Source organism: Primulina eburnea, chromosome 17 (genome assembly GCF_022965805.1).
Source record: "Primulina eburnea isolate SZY01 chromosome 17, ASM2296580v1, whole genome shotgun sequence".
In the NCBI taxonomy this organism is placed as follows: domain Eukaryota; kingdom Viridiplantae; phylum Streptophyta; class Magnoliopsida; order Lamiales; family Gesneriaceae; genus Primulina; species Primulina eburnea.
In genome coordinates, this window is record NC_133117.1 from 9,703,651 (window position 1) to 9,709,650 (window position 6,000).

Consider the following 6,000-nt stretch of genomic DNA (forward strand, 5'->3'; position numbering starts at 1 on the left):
TAAATTACATTAGAATCCATTATGAATTATGCGTGTTACGAACAGTATTATGCGTTTTTTGGTTTGTTTTTGCTGTCATTTCAGGAATGAAGGAAACAGAGGGCACGAAGCCAAGTAACCAAGAAAACAAGGGTCATTGCCATTACCTTGGACAGCAGCTACCGCGCGACCGCGCGACATCTCGCGCTGCCGCGCGCGCACATCACGCAAGGCGTCTACCCGAGGGTCCCGCGCGCCCGCGCCAATTCTCGCGCACCCGCGCGCCCAAGTGCCATGTTGAAGACCCGAGACCAACGCGCGATAGCGCCAAGTCTCGCGCTGCCGCGCGCAGCGAGACGAGCTGGAACCCGAGACAAGCGCGCGCCCGCGCCACTTCTTGCGCTGCCGCGCGCACACATGCATGGCAAGAAGAGCAGGAGCTTGCGCGCCCCAGCGCCACTTGTCGCGCCACCGCGCGCGCCGCGATCCAGAAAACTATAAAGTGCAAGATCTAGGTCAGAATAAAAAAAAAAGGAAGAGGCCGCCGTGGAGAGCCGTCATTGGAGAAAAAGACACGCGAACCAGAGCACATACACGGAATAGAGATTCAGAGTGCGAAGAATCATCGCAAATACGAAGAACGACGGATCTGGGGACAGAGACGACACTTCGATTTGTTATCTTTTTCTTTGTTTCTTTATTTTATTGCGTAAACATGTCTAGAATCATAAACATGTCTTGTTTTCTCTTGGATTTCGTGATGAACTAAATTCTCATTCTGGAGAATGATGTAACTCTGTTGAAACGATGATTTGACACCGTTATTTATTGATTGAATTCTGTTTTCGTTTAATTGTGTTCTCTGCATTTACTGTACTGCAATTTACTGGCCATAAATTGTTTGTTGTTTGATTAATCTTATAACTCGGGAGAGGGACTAGGATTATAGATCATTAGAGACACATCGTTGAATGTTTATAGCGTTCGGAAGGCGTATAACTTTAGCGAGGCTTAGTAAGAACATTGAATGCGCTTATCTATGAACCGTAGATTCTAATTAGGAATAATTGAATCAAAGTTGATAGATACACTTTATTCGTCACTTGGGAAAGGGGGAATAAAACAATCTAAGTGTTCTTGGCCATTAATCGATTGGAATTCAGGAATATAAATTAAATTGTGAATAATTATCGTGGAAACTTTGTGAAATCATTTCTCTAGATACTTTCTCTCATTATTATCTCTCGATTCGGTGACTTAATTTATTCTTTGCTTTCAATTAATTCGTGTAAACAAACAAAACTGATTATTGATTTTTCTAAATAAAGTTGAGGCTATTTTAATTACAAGAATTGATATACATTTTTTTTTACACTCCTCGTGGGATCGATACTTGTACTAAAAAGTACATTTTACTCTAACTTGACATCGTGCGCTTGCGAGCAGTTAAGAAAACTTGCAACAGGCACTGAAGAAGCCACTTGAGAGTTAGAGAGCCGTATGCGTTCAGAGCATCCAGAGCTCTTTTGAGTTGTACTGTAGTTGTACTATGGATGTATGTGTGTTTTTCCATTGTAATACAAATATCAGTTGTGTTCAACAACAATTGAAATGTAATAACAATGTTGTTATTCCGTTTTGTTCATCCTCTAAGCCTGATTTCGAGGACGAAATCTTTTTAAGTGGGGGAGAATGTAGTAGCCCGAATTCTACTAAGATAACTAAACATGATTAAGTGTCTTTAATTAAGTAAATCATGTGTTAATTGACATTGGTCACGCCATAGCTGATTTCAGAATCCATACCTGAATTCAGAAGTCATGGCAGCTTAGGTAGTGGCGGAGCAGAAGTGGTTGGTCCGAACCAGTGCAGTGCTAGGGAATGTCCGAACCAGTGTTGTCCGAAACAGTGCAGTGCTAGGGAAGTCCGAACCAGTGCAGTGCTAGGGAATGTCCGAACGGAGCTGGTGCTAGGGAACATGTCCTGAGGTGTCTAGTAATGTGTCACAAGTCGGGACAGGTGTCTTTGTGCATGTGGCCGAGTGACATGTGTCCGGATAGGTGTCGAAGTGCATGGCATTGGGTTGACACGTCATGCATGCAAGGGCTCGGGAGTCCCGAACTGAGGTCTATAAATAGGCCATGGGATTTCTCATTGTGAAAGGGGTATTGTGTGTTTTAGTGCAAGTCCTAGCCACCCTAGTGAGTTCGGACAGAGTAGAGCGGTCCGGACAGACAGAGTGGTCCGGACTGAGCAGAGCGGTCCGGACTGACAGAGCGGTCCGACCTAGCAGAGCAGTCCGAGCCATCCTAGTTGTTCGGACAGGACAGAGCAGAGTGGTCCGGACAGGGCAGAGTGGTCCGGACAGGACAGATTGGTCCGGACAGGACAGAGCAGATTGGTCTGAACAGAGCAGAGTGGTCCGGACAGGACAAAGCAGAGTGGTCCGGACAGGACAGAGCGGCCCGACCGAGCCGAGCAGTCCGAGCCGAGCCGAGCAGTCCGGACAGGACAGCTAGGGAACGAAGCAGTCAGGGAACGAACTGTTTGAACTTGGACAGGTTGGACTCAGAGCATCGTCATCAGCGGGCTAACGACGGACGAAGGTTTGGAATTGTATCATTATTATTTTAGGATTATCTAGTTAAGTCTGATGTATAAGTTTTAGTGATGGTTTTCACTTGATGTTTAGGCTTGGACTAGACCTATTTGTTCTGGTTTTTCCAGTGGATTAGGATTGCAGTGATAGAGGTACGAAAGTACTATCCGAGATATCCTGGTTGAGTATACATTCTTATATGTGTTGCATGATTATTTGCTGCATTGTTATATGTCATATGATGCATGCTATTATGTCACGCTTTATGATGCATGTTGCATTTCATGTTGAGCCGTATCTCCTTCGAGATAGCCTTTACTGTTGATCTGTATCTCTTTCGAGATAAGCTATATCTTATGGGGCCGCTCAGCCCTGTCTTGTGGACGCATGGACACCGAGAGTACACAGTGGCCGACGGGTCGGGAGGGCTTCGGTGATCCGGGACATTTCATGTCCACGTCTGATCTTGTAGTGGATGTAGTGACCCAGAGGAGTACCGCGCGGCACTATCCACTTGGCGCCTCTAGACTGAGCATGTTGAGATCTTTTGTGATTCCTGTTCCTTGACTACCCTGGTATCATATCATAGCATGTGCATTTCATATAGGTTTGTATACTCATATTTTTGTACTGGGCGTTCTTATCGCTCACGTCCTCGGTTTTGTTTATCTTGGACACCCCATTCCCACGGGGCAGGCCTCAGGTTGGATGGCTCAGGAGGAGGATGAGGAGGACGTTGAGTAGCCGGTTGATTTAGTTCTTCAATACTGTTTTGTTTCGATATGGTTGTACCACATATTTTCATTTTAGTTTGAGTTGTTCTGGATTTCGATTGGGTTGTATAACTATCGTTTGTTGACCATTTCCGCAATTATCTCTGATTGTTATTAATTAAGTTAATCGCATGCTTAATTCTTGATTAGTAGGTGATTCTGGAACGGGTCACTATATGTTTGGTCTAGTGTACTTGATCAGTTGAGATAGCAAATTTGCATCTCCTGTCATATGTCATGAGCATCCACTATCCAAGTACCAGATTGATTCCTTTCTTGTACCTGTTACCTGCAATCACACACAAAATATAATATTGGTACCCTTTTCTATTTGGGTCCAAAATCTATTAGTCCTTCATGAATCCAGACTTGGATCAGTCTAACTAACTGTCCAGTTGCTGTATTCCAGATGGTATTTTTTGATTTGTGTGTGCTTGGTGTGTAGTGTGTAGATGAGACAACATGTGATTTGGCTCTGTTCAACTGATTGTTCGGTAGATATCTTTTCTGAAGCGGCTTGTTGTTATAGTAATTGGAGTAGCCATTTGAATAATTCCTGCTGAATCTTTTTGATGACTGACTGCGTGAGTCAGTTAAAACTTTTGGGCTATAACTAATACCATATCTTTTAGCCTTGTTCGTACTAAGTAGGCTGTTCAATCAGTTTACTTGGCTCAATTTGTTCTTGTGCCGCAAATGTTTTGACAAAGTGAATGTATTTCCCTTTATCCATATTCAGTTTCGGTCGAATATCATTGGAAAACATTTCATCTTGGTTACTGAACCCTAAACCAGTTTTATCAGTAACTGATTTCTGTGAGTTTTGTATATCAGTTAATGCAACAGATGATTTGTTCCAAGCCTGAATAAGCTCAGTTTGCTTTGAATTTTCAAGCATCAACTTCTGAATCATTGATTGATGCCTGCTTCTTTCAGCATTGAGCTCAGCAATTTTCTCTTTTAGACTCAACACATCAACTAATACATCAGTTTTAGTTTTATTGTCTATGGGATCATTTCGCATTGCTCTAGCCTTTTAAAATGATAAGGAAAGCTTATGGTACTCACTAACCATGTCATGAAGAGTTGAAATAAGTTCTTCTCTAGTGAAATCAGTTGAGCTAAAGTCAAATACCTGTTGACTGCTTGACTCCAAATCTGTATCACCAGCCATTAGATACTTCACTTCCTCTTCACCATAACTGGAGTTGCATGATGTTTCTGGCTCTGACTCTTCGCTGTCAGTTTCTGCCCATTTTGATTTACTCTCTTCAGCTAAGAGTACCTCATGCTTATTCCTGAAAGATTTCTTATCATCCTTGGGTCTCCTCTTGTGCTCATATGACTTCTTCTTTCTTTCAGTTGAGCCTTGACTGTCCTTCTTGGGTTTGGTACAATCAGCAATGAAGTGACCGGGTTTGCCACAGCTGTAGCAATCGTTTGATTCCTCTTTAGAATTGTTTCTCTGATAAAGCTTCTGGAAGTTCCCTTGATTTTTCCTCATAAATCTTACGAATTTTTTGATGAACAATGACATGGCATCATTGCTTAGTTGATCAGCAACCTTCTCGACTGAACCAGTTGGTTCTGTTCTAACAACATCTAAGGCAGTTGTGACTGTTGGAGTAGAGGGTTCTCTTTCTCGAGTTTGCAGCTCAAACTCATAGGCCTCCAGATCAGCAAATAGATCATGAAGATCAACTTTGTTTAGATCCTTGGACTCCCTCATTGCCATGATCTTTACGTCCCACTCCTTGGGAAGACCTCCGATCACTTTTAATGCAACTTCTTTGTTGGTATACACTTTTCCAAGTGCATTTAGTTCATTGATGATACAACTGCTTCTTTCATCATATTCATGTATCGTTTCACCAGATCTCATTTTGATATTGTCAAACTTCTGAACAACAACAGAAAGTTTATTCTCTTGGATTTGTTCATTCCTTTCACAAAGCTGGATCAACTTTTCCCAAATCTCTTTGGTTGTCTTACACATCTTGATTTTACTGAACGTTACCTTGTCCAGTGTTTTGTACAGTATGTATTTTGCTACATTGTCCAGATTTTCTTTTCTTTTGTCCTCAGCAGTCCACTCATCTCTGGGCTTTTCAATTATATGAGGTGCCCCATCTGTGATTGCAACTGTTGTGTTGGCTTTCAGAATCTTCATTGGTCCGTCAGTGATGACGTATCACATATCATCGTCTTGTGCAGCTAAGTGAGTCTGCATCCTGATTTTCCAATCATCGAAGTCCTCTCTGGAAACATTGGGATCTTGTTGAAGGAAGACATGATCAATAGTTTGAGTAGAAATATTCTTAGACAAGATACAACCGCTCTGATGCCACTTGAAAGGATCGGTTAGTAGGTGATAAGTGTTTAGAAGGGGGGATTGAATAAACACTCACTGATTATGTATTCTTTTCGAATAATGGGTTCAGTTTAGTTACAAACTGACACTCGGTATCTCTTCAGTCGATAACAATCAGTTTAACTGGAAAACAGTTGCGGAAGTAAACTGACTGAAATTTAGAATAACTTAAAGTAACTGAAATGAAGAACACACGATATGTTTCTGGATGTTCGGAGAATAGAATAACTCCTACATCATCCCTTCTATCACGAAGATAGGATTATCACTAAAAGACT